This window comes from Plecotus auritus (assembly GCF_963455305.1).
Source record: "Plecotus auritus genome assembly, chromosome: 3".
In the NCBI taxonomy this organism is placed as follows: Eukaryota; Metazoa; Chordata; class Mammalia; order Chiroptera; family Vespertilionidae; genus Plecotus; species Plecotus auritus.
In genome coordinates, this window is record NC_137772.1 from 63533612 (window position 1) to 63553091 (window position 19480).

General features: G+C 39.9%; 1 protein-coding gene across 12 annotated transcripts in view; it reads right to left on the reverse strand.

Moving 5' to 3' along the window:
* LMO7 (LIM domain 7) overlaps positions 1-19480 on the reverse strand; it is a gene marked incomplete at its 5' end in the record, with an annotated part of 97682 nt that overhangs the window by 63221 nt on the left and 14981 nt on the right. The window contains one exon of one of the 12 annotated variants that reach the window (XM_080662024.1): positions 4907-5074. The exons of the other annotated variants lie outside the window; for them this stretch is intronic. Of the gene's footprint in view, positions 1-4906; positions 5075-19480 lie in introns of those variants that run through there. 12 annotated transcript variants of the gene reach the window in all.

Below are 19480 nucleotides of genomic sequence, written 5' to 3' on the forward strand. Positions count from 1 at the left end.
GGTTAGATTTCTGGTCAGGGCACATGCCCCAGGTTTCAGGCTCGGTCCCCAGTGGGGAGCATTCAGGAGGCAGCCAGTCGATTCTCTCCAATCACTGATGTTTCTATATCTCTCTCTCCCTCTCCCTTCCTCTCTGAAATCAGTAAAAATATACATATTTTTTAAAAATAGCCATGAATCTCCCCCTGAAGAGATTTTGCTCTATTACAAAAATCATGGGTTTTTTTTTTTCCTTTACCTATAACAGGACATGACATTTATGGGTGAAGTTAAAAATAGGCTGATGTCACCACAATGTTGAAGAAGCAACAATATGAGTTAATTAATAAAAGGAACTTAGGTTGCCCTAAAATAATGTGCTTTCAGTTGTTAGAGACACTTCAGCAGGATCAATGTGAATTCAAAGAGACTTTAGAAGCCTGAGCTGGATGACTTCTAGGGTAGCTTTTCAGTCTAAGGGTCTATAAGGAGTACATTTCTAAGATAAAATATATACACACACATGCTATATTTAAGACATACATAAAACACATATACCTGGTAAGACATAGGAAGACAGAAAGAAAAGAGGGAAAAAATGAGCACACACATATTTAATTTAGCTTTCAAAGACTCAATGAGACAGCTAAGACCATTCCTTTCCATAAAACAATCTTGAAATGAAATGAACCTAAGGAAAACATTACACCTCTCATCTACCCCTAAAACATCATATTAAAAATAACATTTACAAGCTTTCACACCACTGTGAAAATAGAAATTGGTACAACTACTTTAACTTTTGGCCCACTCAGAAGTATCTCTTCAAGCTGTATATATTCATATTCTATGACCTAATAATTCCACTCCTAGGCATATACCCAACAGAAATGCTTACATATATTCACCTTAAGTCATATATGACAATGTTTGTAGAAGCACCACTTATAATAAGCTGGAAGCTACACATAATTCTTTAACAGTACAATGAATAAATTATGGAATATCCACACAATGAAATATTATACAGCAATTAGAACAAATAACCCACAATTGCATTCAACCATATGGTTCAACCTCACAAGTGGGAAACAAAAGAATCCAGACACAGAGAGTATATAGATTGTTACCAATCATTCATGCCAAGTACAAGAATAGGCAAAACAAAGACATGATGTTAGAAGTCACGATAGTGGTTACCCTGGTGGGAGAAGATGGTGCAAGTGATTGAAAATGTGGGGGTTTCTAGGACATTGATAATTTCTTGTAGTTTGATCTTGAAGCTGACTACCTAAGTGTGTTCCATCTCTACAGTCTTTGAATTGTACATTTACACATCCTTTCTGTAGGTATATTATCTATAACTAGAGGCCCGGTGCACAAAATTCATACATGGGAAGGGAGGGTCCCCTCAGCCCAGCCTGCACCCCTCTCCAATCCAGGACCCCTCAGGGGATGTCCAACTCACAATCTGGGACTGCTGGCTCCTAACTGCTCATCTGCCTGCCTGCCTGATCACCCCTAACTGGCCCCCCTGCCAGCCTGGTCGCCCCCAACTGCCCCCCTCTGCTGGCCTGGTCACTCCTTACTGCCCTCCCCCCTCCACCAGACTGGTTGCCTCTTACTGCTCCCCTTGCAGGCCTGGTCACCCCATGCAGCCTGCTGTTCAGTCATTTGGTCATCCCTCACTAACCCCCCTGCCGGCCTGATCGCCCCATGCAGCCTGCTGTTTGGTCATTTGGTCGTCCCTCACTAACCCCCCTGCCGGCCTGGTCACCCCACACAGCCTGCTGTTTGGTCATCCATCCGGTTGTTTCGGTTGTGACGGCCCCTGGCTTTTTATATATTAGGATAATAAAAGCATAATATGCTAATTAGGCCAGACAGCAGAACGACCTTCCAGGCATCCTTCCGGATGACTTTCTGGATGAAGCCAGGGCTATGAGGGCCAAGCCCCTTGCACAAATTTTGTGCATTGGGCCTCTAGTAACTCAATAAAGTCAACAAATAGAATTTCACAGCCCAAGTACTCAAATCATAGTTTACTTCTTGAATAAAAAAAGAAAATCACCTTGTAAAAATTAACAACATTTAATTTTGGAAGTAATAGAGGCAAAAATCACTAGAAACTAATAATAAAAGATAGTACATAGAGTTGTGAGATATATAGCTTCTTTTTTAGATTAATGACCAACATACACTCCTCAGATATTGAATTAGCCAAAGCACAAAAGAATAAGCAATACTCAATGCAAAGGATATAATAGGCTGAAAAATCACTACCTTATTAAAAGTGGGATGCTTTGTGTTGAACATTATCATAAGCACACTGAGGGCAGAAGAACAACAGAGCTCTCTTGAACCCCAGACTTTACACAGCCCTCTATAAAGGTTCTAGTTCAAAACACTCATTTACTATTCACTTTTTATTACGATAAAGCAATCGCTGTAAATACAAGGTATGGCCTCTTCTGTCATAAACAGGCACAATAATCAGTGAACTTGGCACTACAACCTTTCACTCTATGTTCCCTTCTAAATATGGGCATTTATAAAGTGCTCTTGAACATAATGATACATAGGCCAGCCAACTTAGTGTCCTATCACTGAACTGCAGCGCCAGGAATTCAAGTAGTCAATGATTTGCTGGAGTCATGAGACGCCCCTTTCTGACACATGACAAACTCATCCCGCTGTATGGAAGTCAGTAACCATGCATGCAGCTCCTCTGCCTGCTGCGGCCAGGGCACGAGCTCAAGGCCTTTTAAATAGAAAAAGCACAAGGGAGGAGGCTCATAACACAATACTCTCCTTGAGCCAACCAAGTCACTGCCCAACCAGTCAGAACCAAAATTAAGGTAGCCTTATCTCCAAAGTTGGCTAACGCCCCCATAACAAATATTTCAAGAGTTGACTTAGCAAAAACACTATGTTTAAGAGCAGGCCTTGGGTCTGATCTGAGTCCCATTAGCCATGTTTGTCTTGGCAATTTACTTGATTCTTAAACCTTCAGTTTCATTCTGGAGAAACTGGTGATAAGGTCCTCTAGTTAACAGATTAGCAGGAAATGCACACAGGTACTTAGCAGAGCCCCTACCCTCGTGGCAGGTGCTCATCAGGAAACAGTTACTATCACTAAGCTATGTGAGGACAGAGTCCATCTTATTCACCAAGCTACCCACAAAGGCTTCCCAGCCAAGCCATGTGGGACCCCAGTACTTAAAACTGCAGCCAGTCTGCCTGACACACCCATCTCTCATCGCTGCTTTATTTTTGTATTTATAAACATCTCCTGCAGGCATTCATTTATTATCTCTCTTTCCTCCACCAAAATCCAAAAGAATTTTTGTGGTTTTGTTTACTAGCATACCCCAAGTGTCTTTAAGACAGATTCTACCACCTGGCAAGCACATAAAAATATTTTATTAAAAATATCTAGTACAGCCCAGCCAGTGTGGCTCAGTGGCTGAGCATGACCAGGAGGTGACAGTTCAATTCCCAATCAGGGTACATGTCCAGGTTGCAGGCTCGGTCCCCAGTGTGGGATGTGCAGGAGGCAGCTAATCAATGATTCTCTCTCATCTTTGATCTCTCTCTCTCTCTCTCTCTCTCTCTCTCTCTCTCTCTCTCTCTCTCTCTCCCTCTTCCTCTCTGAAACCAATAAACTTATATTTTTTAAAAAATAAATAAACAAATGTCAAGCACAGTGCATGGCACACAGAGGCTCTCAAACACTGACTGAACACATTTATTTCACTTACAGAAATGAAATTTAGCAGAAGATAGCCTGAAATAATAAAAGCCAGATAAAAGCCAGGGAGATTCCTAATAAATATTCATATGATGTCAAAGAACAGTTAAATTGGATTAGCTTATTAAAATATACCCAAAAAATAAAAATAAAATATATCCAATTTATATTCAAATTATATAGAGATTCACAATTGGGTTTCTTTTTAAGCTACTATCTTGAAAATCACAATAAAATGAATTCTTTATCATCATACATCAGTAACCCAGAAAAGGGCACAGATTCAAAAACAAAGACCAACTTCAAAGCACTGAGTACAAAGATTAACTGCTAGTCTCTACAATAAAAACACTTCCAGCATCCTGGCAGGTGTGGCTCAGTGGTTGAGCGTGTACCCAGGAACCAGGAGGTCACGGTTCAATTCCCAATCAGGGTACGTGACAGGTTGTGGGCTTGATCCCTAGTAGAGGGCATGCAGGAGGCAGCCAATCAATGATTCTCTGTCATCATTGATGTTCCTAGCCCTCTCCCTCTTCCTTCCTCACTGAAATCAATTTTAAAAAAAAAAAAAAAAGAAAGAAAGAAACACTTCCCAGCAGAGTTCTGAAAAACAGAGGCCAAAGAATCCAAGCCTACCTTGAAACCCGAATCTAACATAAAAAGGTGCAGAGATAAAACATTAATAGTTTGAAAAAATGACTATGATGAGTATGTTGCTAGTATTCCCTGCATATCACACAGTAATTTTTTTTCAATTACAGTTGACATTCAATATTATTTTATATTAGTTTTAGGTATACAGAAAAATGGTTAGACAACCATATAATTTACAAAGCAATCTCCCAATATTTCAAGTACCGACCTAGCACCATACATAATTATTACAATATTACTGACTATATTCCCTATGCTGTACTTTACATACACTAATTTTTAAATATTATATTTGATATTCAAGAAATAGCAGGTATAACATAAATATAATCTTCCACTCTGTTAATGGAATAGCTCTGGTAATTTCTTCACTACCTGACAAAGCCTAGAAGATATATATGCCCATTATAGACCTCAGATCTCTGTCAGAGGTTAGGAATAGCCACTAACTCTCAAGTGGGCCCATCAGTAAGCACATCCATCTGTCACCATCTTATCCTAACAGCTGTCAGGTATACTTACAGCCACAAAGCTCTGAGTCTGATCCCATCTGAATTCAAACCTATTTCAGAATACTCGTACACACTATTAATGAAGAAGTACCACGGCTAACCAAAAGTCCAGGGAAACAATCCATGTAGGTGCTCTGGCTCCCTGCAGGAGATCCCATGCCAGACCCTTCCCTGAGATGACAGCTTGGCTAAGAGGGCAGACTCTGGGGTCAGTCTTCCTGGGTGTGAATTCTGGATCCACTCTGATTAGCTGTGAGAACTTGCTCATGTTTTTTTAACTCTGTGTCTCCATAGTATTACCTGGAAACAACATACCGATCTCACTAGGCTTACATGAGAAGTTTAAAACGTGCTTAACCCAGGCAGATCAAGTAAAGGAGATGTTTCAAGACTATCCTCCAATTCCCCATCTCAACCAACAGGAAGGCAAGTAGCCAGAAGACAGCCAAGTTTCCCAGCACAAAGAATTCCCCCCAGGAAAGACATTTCTGTGAAGTGCAATTCATAATTCATATCATGCTTTCCTTGCCCTCTTGCTATGCAAGACTATGAACAAGAAATTATTTCTAGAATAAGGGCAAACAAAAGGCAAGGCAAACTGGGGTGATATTTCTGTCATTGACCAAACATCCATGTTAATACCAACCCAACCCTCCTCACCAACCCTTTGTCTACCAGGGACTGCTCCTTGGCCAACACCCTACATTTTCCAAAAGCTCAAAATCTGAGGGAGAATAATATGCATACTAGTACATTGCCAAAATCTATCTCCCTCATATCTGAGAGCATAGTTTGCGAATAAAGTATTAAAGGATGGGATTATAGTTTCATTATAGTTTGGGACAGCCAGTGTGTTCTAGAGCCTCATCAAAATATTTCCAAATACCTTCTGTTTATCGAAGAGCTAACCCAGGGCCCACATGCATGCACCCACAACAGACGTTCCTAGAGTCTCCTCCGGGAGACTGCAAAGAGCTGGAACCATACCTGACTCATGGTTACATCCCAGAATTCAACCACAGGTCTGGCTAAGGCAGCAAAACATTCAGATGTTCATGTACAAGTTGCCTACAGCCACTCATAGAGCTAGTCCGGCACAGCAAGGGCAGAGAAAGATGGAGGGTATTTCCCCAAAAATAAGATAAAGCTTCATGGAGTTTGAAACACAATCCTATTTCTCTTTTTATGTTCCTCTCCCATACTTGACATACCTTTTTTTCCTCAAAGTACCAACCTCCTCATTTGCAACTCTGCAGGGTCCAGTCTCCTCATGTTCTGCCTCAATACCATAATAAAAGAGCCTCTTTCCTTCTCAAATCCCAACTCCCAACTTGTTTAATCCAACTTCTGTAGAGGTCAAACAAAATTATCTTATCAAATCACCATCTGAGGAAACATATGATTAAAAACTCATGCTGGAATTTCTGATAGAGGAGAAGTATTTTTGCCCTGGGTACCATGAGAAGTTTGGCTCCACCTGCCACCACCCCAAGCCTCTCTGGCTAACAAGGAATCTGGAATGCTATAAGGGATACCAGTATAGCTTCCTATTCCACCCAGTCTCCTCCCTGACACACAAAGTCATCCTTCTTTCTACCCCTACTCCTACAGTCCCTATAGTCCCTATTTCTTGACCCAGAATAAGCCTCTATCTTTATTCCTCAGAAAAAATACATGCAATTCACTGGGTGATTATGTTCCCAGGCATTCACTTCCAGAGACTACATCCCAGAGCAAAGTGTGGATTCTTCCTAGGGACCCACCCCTTCTATAGTTAGTTCTAGCCCTGCCCTGCCCTGCCCTGCCCTGCCCTGGGTAGCAACTAGCTGAACTGAATGTTGCCTCTTGGGAAATGAGGTTGATATTAGAGAAGTTGGGCTCACAAGTTACTTGGTCCTTCTCCAAGCCACTAAGTAACCTCTACCCTCCAGTTGTTGCTTATGAAGTCTGGCCACCTGTTCACAGCTTTAAAAAATTTTTTGAAGAAATGGGGTCCTAAATCATGATTTCATAATCTGTCAGATGTGTATGGGGTAAGGATGGAATTCTATATGTGGCAGAGGGAGACCATTCAAAGCCAATGTCCTCCTCATGACAGCAGTGGCATCATTTGTACATATGAAACAAGACAGGCTGCCTCCAAATGGGCAGAAAGGAGGAATTCTAAGCAACTGGAAGATACTAAGTGAATTTTTAAAAAAGACTGTGTGAAAATTTCTAACACTACTTACTGTCTCTGAGAAAAAGGCCTGTTTTTATTCCAAATGCAAAAATCAAAGAAGGATATTAGGAATATATTAGGTAATGCCTCCTTTTTCTATTAACATAAGTTCTATTTTTCTAATAATGAAGCTCATCTATTGCATTATTTAAAATAGAGCAAATACTATCACTTTTTTCTAATGACTATCAAATAAAAGACGAGATCTGTGAATAAAAAGCTAAAGAGGAATTATTAGAAAACTGAAGTTATTCCTTCCTTCTCTCAAAAAGCAAAATACATTTAAATAAAAAGGAAATTCTTCCTTTCCTCCAACCTCCATCCCTAAAAATGAAACTCTATTCTAATTGACAATCTTCCAGTCATGTTAGACATATGTGACTCATGGATTTGGATCTGCTTTTGTTACCTGATTATGGAAACTGTAAAAAAAATAAAAATAAAAATGACACTTGAGAAAATAACACCACATCTGGAGGTAATCAGTGACCTCAAGTAGATAAACGTGATGATTCCTGTGCTTAATTATGTGAGAAAAAAACTATTGGAAATTCAACAGCTTTTTGCCTCCCAAGGCACACAATGCTTATTCCAAACATGACAAATGAGTAAGTACCCTCATGTTAAAAATAATCTGTCATTAAATTTCACACCCCTCCCACACACTACTAAAAATAGCTGTTTCACTTAAAGAGAAAGGAAATAAGCGCAGGCATTCGATGGCAGTGGCACACAGTCCCACTTAAATAATGAAGAAGAGTGCTGTTGTGGGAGCTGAAGGGTGGGTTTTATTTCTAACTCTCAACCAGGCTCTTTTCTACTTTGTGCAAAATGTTTGCTATTACATAAAGCTTATTTCACAATTGAGACTCACACCTGTTCGTCCCCTGTGAGATTGCAACCCAGAAACAGTCACTGAATATGGAATTTAGCATCCGTTATATGCTCTGTGTACTAAACGGAGTGATGACATTCACTTCGATCAGATGTGTTGGGAGAGGCTACAGGAGATGTCAATTATAGACTTACCCATAATTTTCCTTCTCTAGGTAACAATGCTAGGGAACAGCAGCACTGGAAATAGTGGGTTTGGGTTTCAGACATTTTAAGTTTGAGACACTTAACAGACAAAGTGAGAAGGTGAAGTAACTGATCATTAGACATACAAAGTAAGATGTTCAAGCTAGAGATCTAGGTGGAGATATAAGCTACGGCAGTGATTTTCAACCTTTTCCATCTCATGGCACACATAAACTAATTACTAAAATTCTGCAGCGCACCAAAAATATATTTTTTGCCAATCTGACCAAAAAAAAAAAAAAAGGTATAATTTTGGTTCACTCACACCAGAAGGCTATTGTTGTGTTGGCTGTTGTCATTTTCTTATTTGAAAATCTAAGGGGAGAGAGGTCAGAGCCTGTGACTAAATAGTCAGGTCCTCACTGCATGTTTTAAAAATGTTTACAGCACACCAGTTGAAAATTGCTGAGTAGAGACTTGTCAGCATGCAGATGAAAGGTAAGTCCTAAAGCTAAAATGAGATCACCCAACAAAGACGTGTAGACAGAGAAGAGGTCTACGGATTGAGCCCAACACAAAGGGGTTAAGAAGTAGAGGAAAGCTGGCAAAGCAGAGAGGAACCTCCAGTGTGATAAGAGTGGTGCTGGAGGGAAGGAAAGAAAGATGGAGGAAGCAAGGGTCAAAGAGGCTGCCAGGGCTCTAGCCGGTTTGGCTCAATGGATAGAGCGTCGGCCAGAGGAATGAAGGGTCCCGGGTTCAATTCTGGTCGAGGGCACATGCTTGAGTTGCAGGCTCGATCCCCAGTAGGGAGCATGCAGGAGGCAGCCAATCAATGATTCTCTCTCATCACTGATGTTTCAATCTCTCTCCCCCTATCCCTTCCTCTCTCTGAAATCAATAAAAAATAAATAAAAAGGTTTCGAGGGCTGAGGAATGACCACTGGATTATTTTCTTAGCCCTTATAATATCTTACACATATACACAATTACTAATTACGTCTCCTTGAAGGAGGAAAAATAATATATTAACATCAACAAAAATCTTGTCGAACCCCTGATGTTCCTAAAGATACAATTTAGGAGAACACTGCACTAGAAAGCTCATGTCTCCTCCTGAACTTCTGAGCCCATGCTCAGTAAAGGCAGGATGAAATTTCACTATAAGTAATAAATCTGTAGTCCTTAACATCATGATTTTGGAACAACAATGACATGCCAGGTGAGGTACTTTCTTTCTTTCTTTTTTTACCAATATAAATTTTCTGTTTATTTAAGTAGGAATATTTCCCGTCTTGGGGCAAAAAAAAAAATCTATCAGTCACGGTTAACAAATACACATTTTTAAAATTGTGGACAATCATACCTGGTATGCCTCAAAAGAGCTTTGGAAAAAATAATGTAAACTACGGGCTTTTTTTTGTTGTTGTTATTCCTCACCTGAGGATATTTCTCCATTGATTTCCAGAGAGAGTAGAAGGGAGAGGGAAACAGAAAAACATTGATGTAAGAGACACATCGATTGGTTGCCTCTTGCACACACCAAGACCAGAGCTGGGGATCCTGTAACCAAGGTACGTGCCCTTGACCAGAATCTAACCCGGGACCCTTCAGTCCACGAGCCACTGCTCTATCCACTGAGCCAAACCGGCGTGGGCCAGGCTTCATCTTTCTGAAGTGGTATGGGGAAATGTTGAACTGAGAAGGCTAACCCCTATTTTGTAAAACTACTGTTTGGAATTCTCTGCTGTGTTTTTAGACGGCCTCTTATTCTAAAAAAATAACTTTGCTTTCTAGCCTGCTTTAGCCTGCTTGAATAATGAGGAAGATAAACTTAGCTGTCTGACCTTGTAGGCCAGAGACTAGATATGCCCATGCTCTCAATGCCATGCCAGGTGCATTTTTTAATTGGATAGAACTGTGTTGTTTTCAAGGCCAGCAGCGAGATAACCACTAAGCGCACATAGGGCTGGCTCTTTAATAAAAAGGGAAGTTCTGCTTGTAGCCTTGCTTAGAATTTGAATTCATTTTCTCTAAGCCCACCGGTGAATAAAGTGTGACTCCAAACTCTCTGAGCATTGTTTGATTATTCCTTGATTATTCCGATTCTCTGTAACAGAACTACTGAAAAGGCTTCTTCAGTAGAAAGTCAATCAACTCCCAGAACAAGTGAACCCCCAGGTCATCTCTACCCATCCCCCTTACATTCCACTTTTAACTCCAGTTTTACAATCCTTTATTGCAATCAACTTGTTAACTGTTGTTGTCTGAATGTATGAATGTATAGAATAATTTAGGATTCCTATTCCCTCATACTAGTCAAGGGCATGTGCAGGAGGTAACTAATCAATATGTCTCTCTCACATCGATGTTCTCTCTTCTCTTCTCTTCTCTCTCTCTCTCTCTCTCTCTCTCTCTCTCTCTCTCCCTCCCTCCTTCTCCCTCCCTTCCGCTCCCTCTCCCTCTCTCTCTCTAAAATCAATGGAGACATATCCTCAGGTGAGGGTTAAAAAAAAAGGAAAAAAAAGAAAGAATAATTGCCTTTATTAAGCACTTTATAGTAATCATTATATTGACTATTCAACATTAGCTCTTCAATCCACACAATGATCTAATGCTTTACAGATTAGGAAACTGGAACTCTAAAGCTTAAGAAACTTTCCCAAGGTCACGAAACTATTAAGACTTTATGTGATTCAGACTTTCCATAGACTAAGCCCTATAGACTAAGACCTGGATTTAGTATTAGTGCAGTCACGCTTTCAGCGTTAATGTATTTTTAAAATAATTTACTTCTTAATCCTGAAAAATAGTTGTCTCTGTAATATCCTGAAATAAGCCCTGAATATTCTTTCAAAGTGTTGGCTCAAAACCTGTCTAAGGCAACAATAATTTCTGCTTAAATTTGTCTCCAAAAGACAATAGCACACAAGCTCCCCATTACCACCCTTTCTGGCAAATTTTAGATATGTGTCCCACTATCTTGCACATATAACCCATTATGGGATTCCCCAGATGGAAAATTGTATGAAATCAATCACAATAATTTCCATAGTGAGAGAACCACAAAGTATAGAATTCCTGTACGTAACCACTGCTAAGCTTTTATGAGTACAGTTTCTGTATAGTACCCTTCAACTATAAACAAATAGATAATAAATTAAGCACAAACAAGATTAAATATGAAGAGCTTTGGGTTAGTTTCCTGAAGGCATATTTTTCTTACCTTAAAAAAAAAACTATTATCTATTCTTATGAATATTAAAATAGATTTGAAATGCCTAGCATATGAATACTTATTTCCTTGCACATGAAAGTTCTCTGTAAAGCATAAGATGATATAAATTATTGTCAGTTATCATGACACCAATTCCTCAGGTGCAGTTTATATAAAATGTGCTCTGTGTGTGTATAGTACATATTGTCAAAGTATTGCACACCAAACTAAGTTTTTCACATTATGTAATCTGAAGGTTCGTGGGCAATATGAATTTAGAGTACGGTTTCTTGATCTTGGCAATACTGTCATTTTGAACCTTATAATTTTTTGTTGTGGGGATTATCCTGTGCATTGCAGGATGGAAAGCAGCATTCCTGCCCTTTCCCACTGGATACCAGCAGCACTCTCCCCACCTGAGCGAGTCATGATACTCAGAATATCCAGACATTGCAAATATCCCCCGGGTCGGGGTAAGGGTAAGGGGTGCCCATGGTTGAGACTCATGTATTAGAGATCTAAGAATTTAACTAACTCCCCTTAATCAAATAAAGCATACTCAAGGTTCCCATAGACCCAACATTAGCTGAAAAGGTCATTTAATGACTATAATCTAGAAAAAGATATCAAATACATGAGAGCAAAGCAAACAGCCAAGCAATTACTACACACCTGAGAAGTTAATGAAAAACATATTATCAGGTCCAAGGGCAAGACCTCACCCAGTGCCTGAATTGTAATTGACATTCAGTAAATATATAGTAAATGCTGAATGAATTACAACTTAGTATATCTAGGAGCTCAGTATTCTCGTTGCCTTGGTGCATGCAAACCCGCGTGTCTCTCAGACTTCAGGTGCTAAGAAATGATGCTCAGAGCTTCATTGTTTCCATTACAGCTGTACTGCAATATATCCCTTATAGAATCTGACCAATTCAGATGCCCCTCCAATTAGACCTTATCTAAGCCATTATCTAAAATTTATAATTTTAGGTTCCATGTTCATGTACTCCAGAATGGTTAAGAACATTCTTTAAAATACATCTGTATATAAAATATATGCTATATGGATAATTCATGTTGTACTACCATCGATTTTTAATTTAGAACAATGCCATTTCTAATTTTTTATACCTGCTCACAATATTGATAATTTATTGAATGTTCTGGTAGGCTGAATAATGAGCATTCCCCACCCCCAAAATGTTCATATGTCCTAATCCCTGGAATTTTCTAATGTTACCTTATGTGGCAAAAGAAACTTTGCAGATGTGATTAAGTTAAGGGTCTTAATGATGAGGATATGACCTAGATTAGCAAGGTGGGTTCTATATGTAATTACAAGCATCCTTATTAGGAAGAGGAAGAGGGAGACTTAACTACTCTACACAAAGTGATGTGACCACAGAGGCAGAGATTCGAGTGATGCAACCAGGGGCCAAGGAATGCCAGCTGCCTCTAGAAGGGAAAAGGCAACGAATTGATTCTCCCTCTGGAGCCTCAAGAAGGAACCAGCTCTGCTGACACCTTGAATTTAGCCCCTTAAGACTCATTTAAGACATGTGACCTCCAGAACTGTAAGACAATAAGTTCGTGTTGTTTTAAGTCACTACCAACAACTTGTGGTAATTTGTTACAGTGGCAACAGGAACTAATAGAAGCACTATATCAGCATTGCATGACACATTTCACATGAAGCTTAACTTCACCTCCAACATAGCTCTATATTTAGTGGTGTCCCCATTTTACAAATGAGACACCAAAACTTAATGAGAAGAAGCAATCTTCTAGAAGTTACCTTTCTTATAATTTAAACCCAAATCTATGTCACTTGAAAGCTTATTCACAGCAAGATGAATGTTTGGCTACAAGAGCACACCTTCTGCTTATTCTCCATTTTAACCTTCATCCAGAGCCAGCAACCTGAATATAATTTGTGCTAACTCAATGCAAAGCTGAAATTTGTCACTAAATTCTCATGTGAAATTATTTAAATCCAAGTTTTTATAAATTCAATAAGTTTTTAAAAATCCACAAAGATAGCAACTTTCCCATAGCAGCATTACAAATATGTAAGCAGTACAGGTGACATTAAAAAAGGAATGAGATAGTGAAAACTTTTTCTTTTTTTATGAATATGTGAATAATTTCTCAAACCTCCCAAGATTAATAAAACCAAAACCAATCTATCTCATGAGTAGAAATAAATGAAGTCTGCGGAATTGGCTAATTACTTAAGAAAGATAAAATATTAAATTACAAACAAATAAGGACTAATCTTATAATTTGCATAAAGCTACCTATCTTTCATTAGAAAGTCAACACCATGCATTATATATAATTTTCCGTTTACATATACTACTTTTGATAGATTAACCATTTCCTACTTAGCCTTCCATATAACACTGGAAATTTCGAATGTTATAAAAAATATCACCAATCACCTTGTATAAAACTTTGAGAAAAAATGCACATGCTTCAAAGGAATAATATAATTGGCTTCCAAATTCAAATTAATATATATTATTTATACACACACACACACACACACACACACACTCACACACACACTAGAGGCCCAGTGCAAGAAAATTCATGCACTGGGGGGGGGGGGGGGGGGGGGGGCAGGGGGCCTCAGCCCGGCCTGTGCCCTTTCGCAGTCCGGGACCCCTCGCAGTGGTTCTCAACCTTTCTAATGCCGCAACCCTTTAATACAGTTCCTCATGTTGTGGTGACCCCCAACCATAAAATTATTTTCATTTATGGTTGGGGGTCACCACAACATGAGGAACTGTATTAAAGGGTCGCGGCATTAGAAAGGTTGAGAACTACTGCCTCAGGGGATATCCACCTGCTGGATTAGGCCCGCTCCCCTGGGGATCAGGCCTACGCTGGCAGTTAGACATTCTTCTGGCAGCCTGGGAGCCCGCAGGGAGCGGACCTAAGCCGCAGTCAGACATCCTTAGTGCTGCCGAGGAGGTGGGAGAGGTTCCCGCCAAGGCCGCTGAACTCGCAGCTGTCAGCCCAGCTTATGGCTGAGTGGAGCTCCCCCTGTGGGAGCGCACTGATCACCAGGGGGCAGCTCCTGCATTGAGCGTCTGCCTCCTGGTGGTCAGTGCAGTCATAGCAACCGAGCATTCCGGGTCGTTCAGCCATTAGGGTCAATTTGCATATTACCCTTTTATTATATAGGATATTCCCACCTTTCAATTAATATGCATTCAATACACATTCAATCCGGACATTCTTCAGTCTCGCTTACATTTATTGCCATAATTTCAATTTTCCAATTTCATTTATGAATAGCTTTTTGAAACTTCTGAGATTAATGAATCTAATTAGTTTTTTTCCTCTCTCCCCCCTTCATCATATTCAGTCCAAACCAAACTCAACTAATACTTCCCAGACAACTTTTCTCAGGTAGGTCCTTTACATTCCAACTATAAATATCCCAGTTGAAAATTTAAAAATTTGGTAAGTCCTTAAGTGCAGGCATCATCTAATCTCCAAGCCTGTTCACCCTTCCATATATATGCTCTGCCCTGGTGCAGGGCCTCAAGTCTCAAGGCCAGAAAGCTACTTCCGCTCCCTCAAACTCTCACTTGCCCACCAACCAAATCCTATCAATTTTAGCTCTTACGTATCTGTTAAATTCACCTCTTCTTTCTCAGAGGTAATTCATTTCCTTTCTTCAGTCTTTCCCCACACCTCAGCCTCCTGCCTCCCTCCACAGAGATTCCTCAAGAACCTTCCTAAAATGGAATCCTCTCCATATCTCCCCCCTTAAAATCCTGACTTCTATGGCACTTATTTCCTTTTGAGTAAAGTCCACAGTGTGGCATTCACATTCATGATCTGACCACTCTTAGTTACCTCATTTCTTGATCTGCCCCAGCATAAACCCAAAACTCTTTCCCTAAAACTCTATCAACAGCCCTGTTCTCTCCCATCTCCATATAAGGGACATAGGAGGTTTTCTCTTCCCAGAAGGCTCTTAACTGTTCCCTCCCTCTTTTGTACTGTTTCATCCTTTCATTTTAAGCTCACCAGTCTCTGAAGCCTTCCTCTCCTCGAGGCCTCTCCCATATGAGCCCCTGGGGAACTCAGACTGCTTTAAAGCATCCCACTATATTATGGTGCATCATGATTATCTTCCCAGCCTCTCCCCCTAGACTGAGAACTCCACAAATTCAGAGATAGAATGCGTTTATCTCTGGCTAAGTACTTAAAACATAGGCACTAAAATACTACTGGAAAGAATGTCAGATTAATCTTCAGCCCCTTCTCTTTAAATATCTAACCCAGCAAGCGTGAAGAATCATTTTAAGGAGCCATTTTGACCATGTCTTTTACTCCCTTTCGTTGCCGTTACATTACAGGGCTCTCAGGCTTTAACCTTTAACTTAACTGTAGTTCTATCCCCCAATTCCATCTTTCAGCCACTTCCCACTGCATCCCATCCTATTCTGACTTCAGTCAAGCACAACAGGACCTGTTTACTCTCACTTCAGGGCCAAATGTGCCAGTCTTTGAACCTAAAATGCCCAGAATCTGTCACACATTTAACTCTCAAATGTCAATTTCCAGGAAATTCCCACAGGACAATAGCATGTAGCTGAAACACCACCCTTTTAGAGACCCAATAACTCAACAAAATATGGAGCCGCACCATTACTCATCCACATGTGTCCATTACTGATGTCTCACCACCTCCAAAGGAACTTTGAGGGCTAATCTCATTTTCTTTTCTCAAACACTATTCATAAACTGGAGATTTTGTTGAATATCTATGTAAGCGGAAGTAAAAATATTCTTAGGATAATAAATTTCTTTTTGAGTTGGTCCCACTGATTTATCTCCTACTAGAATATAGGTTCTCAGACCATGGTTCCCAGATCAGCAGCACCCACAGTACCTTAGAAGTTGTTAGGAATGAAAATTCTCAGGCTTTACTCCATACCTACTGAATGAGCAACTCCAGAGTTAGTGGTCCAGTAATATCACCTCAGTGCACCTTCCAGATGATTCTGATGTATGCTACCGACTGAGAGTCACTGAAATATACCAAAGTTAAAATGGCGTCTTAAGGGAAACTACAGCTTCAACTAGTGGAACTGCTTCTTTGAAAAAGGAAGTTAAACTGAAACATAATTCCTCTAGCCTTACCCAATCAGAATCTAAAACAAAAAATAAAAAGCACAAAGAAACTCAAAGTTAAGCAAAAGCCTGAAACGAATGCCAATGATTTTCAAGTGTTGACTAAAAAACCTCAATGTGCTTCATTGTACGTGGGCATAATTAAGAGAGCAACACACACAAAGGCACTCCACTTGCTGTCCCTGCACCCTTAGGATGTCTTGGTCCAGAGATCTAAAGGACGGGAAAGGTCACTGAGTTCATTACTTAACACTACACCAGCACCAACACTCCACGGGATCCCGTAGAGAACACCTAACAAAAACAAACATGCATGAAGTCCACAGAACAAAATGTTTCAAGAGCACAAAAGTGATTTCTTCTATAAGTTTTCTGAAAAGTCAACCACTGCCAGCTTTAAAGGAATGCTCTTCAAGATGTTAATTTTGTTGCAGCCATCTTACAATTTCCTCATAATATCATGCAACCCTGTTTTAGGTCTTTGAAGAAGCATAATTCGTGAGAAACCAAGCCTAGACATATTTTGGAATTACCTAATCTCTAATTTGTTTGGCCCAGTTAAAAAGAAAATCTGAATTAAGTAACATTGGACTAATTTGTCTGAATGTGATGGGAGATTAAATGACCTTGAATATAAGGCCACCTTGTTAGAAAATTCTAAACACAAAATTATAATCCAAAATTGCTTCCATAAAAATAGTTGTGTATAAATAGAATTATAAGGCACCCCTAGCAAACATTAGCACAGACCAACTTGTTGAAAACAAGTACAAGTCATGGATAAAGGAAAAAGTGCACCGGCTGCACAAATTACCATTGGTAAACTTCTTTATATACTGGAATGTGAAATAATGTGAAGATATTCTGGTCTGAGTAACACAGGTAGTTGCCTTTGAATTTAAGTCTTGCCCTTATTTTATTCAAGTTACTAAATCTGAAATAGAGTGATAAATTAAATGTAGATAGAGTAGCCATATTATAGATGTCACTTACTGAAATAAGAAATGAGGTTAAGCCAAGCCAGAGTGGCTCAGTGGTTGAGCATCGAACTATGAACCAGGGGGTCACAGTTCAATTCCCAGTCAGGGCCTATTCCCAGTTTTCGGGCTCGATCCCCAGTGTGGAATGTGCAGGAGGAGAGGGAGCAGGTGGCAGCCAATCAATGATTCTCTCTCATCATTGCTGTTTCCATCTCTCTCTCCCTCTCTCAGATCAATAAGAAAATATTTTTAAAAAAAGAAATGAGGTTAAATCTGGGAAAATGAAATATTAACCTCATTTCAGTCTTTTGTTGTTCTGGTTGAGCTGGCAGTGAGATACAGTGGAAAAAACTACACCGGGCTCAGTGGGTGGCCTTGCAATAGCCACCTGACCTCCGCTGGACACTTACCCGCTTTTGTGAAAGGACTACATGGGATGAGATTCTTCTTAGTACCTTTCAGCTCTCATGTTCTGATTTTTACAACTTATAAAGGAGTATTCCCTAAAAGCATGTTTCTCAAGTTAAATATTCCCACTACAATTTTAAGATGGATATCAAAGGCAACAGTTTTATGAGTCTCCCTAGAGAGCCTCTCTGGTTAAGTACCAATAAAACAGTCAGCAGTCACATCAACTTAACACATGACGAGGCATTCCGAACTCATAAATAATGTTCCCATGTATTACTTGATTATCATTGTGGGGTGATATGCTCCAGAGTTGAAGGCTGACAACTTTTTGAATATAATATTTACCTCCTCATATATGGTATCAGAAATTAGTGAGTTATTAAAGTCATTCCCTAAAACAATTCACTAACAATAAAAAATAAATTTTCAAATGATGTAACCCCAAATTTCTCCTTGGAATACAAGAAAGAGATCAAACACCAGAATATATACGTAAGAATGGTAAGAATGTCCTTTCCACCACAAAAGTGAATCCCCAATGCCTAGAACAGTGCTAGGCACACAGGAGCTCAAGAAATGTTTGTTACTCATTCCCTTGTCCATCCATTTATTTATTCACTTATTGAATCAAATCCCTACTGACACACATGCCCTAAAATACTGTCATTTGCCCAACCTTGATGGATAGAAGCAGAAGCAACTTTTGGTTATAAAATTGTGCCAAGCTGAATCGGGTGTTGTTCTGCAGTCCACAGCTTTGTTTTTAGTGTTATTAGGGAGTAGGGTTTGCAGAGCTGGTGGAAAAACAGAGAGATAAATACATTTTGTTGGAAGCAATGTGCCTAAAATAGTCTGTTCTGTGGGGAGCTGCATGTATTCTTGTCTGAATAATTGTTTACAAAAGATGCAGAATTTAGACTTAAAGATGACAAGGGAGAAAAGCAAGCAACAACTCCTACTTGTGCTGTAGGAGAATGTACAAAGCAAAACAGTGGGGTTGGTCCTGGCCAACAGTGGCTAGAGTTGTAGAAACCACACAGTGGTATTTACGATTTAAGGACCCCAAAGCTAGGACATACAATGATGTTGGATTCTCTAAACTGATTTGAACACTCAGCTGGGTCCAGAGGACAAGCCCATGGTGTTTCCCTTGAAGGGGCGACATTCCCACTACTAGTTATTCCAAAGCTTCATAGTAGTTTCTAAGGGAGGGAATCAGTCCTAACATTTCCAGAGGGCACTAGAGGAAACAGAATTTGAACTTCAACAAAAAGAGAATTTTTATCTCACTTTAAAAGAAGGAAAAAAGATAATGTTCCAAGCTATGCTCATCAAGACAGTAAGCAGTACTGGCTGAATAGAACAGAGCAGTCAGAAATAGATGAATGCTTACATGGACAATGGGGGGTGGGAGGGCGGGGAAGAAGGAGGGGGGAAAAGAGGAGGGTCTGGGGAGGGAAAGGGGAGGAGGAGGGGAGGCAGTCCTTAGCCACCTAATTCTCTCTCCACCCTCTTTCTCTGAGCTGGGCTTCATTTTCCTACAGATGTCTATTACCGCTTCACAGATGACTCCCCAATGTA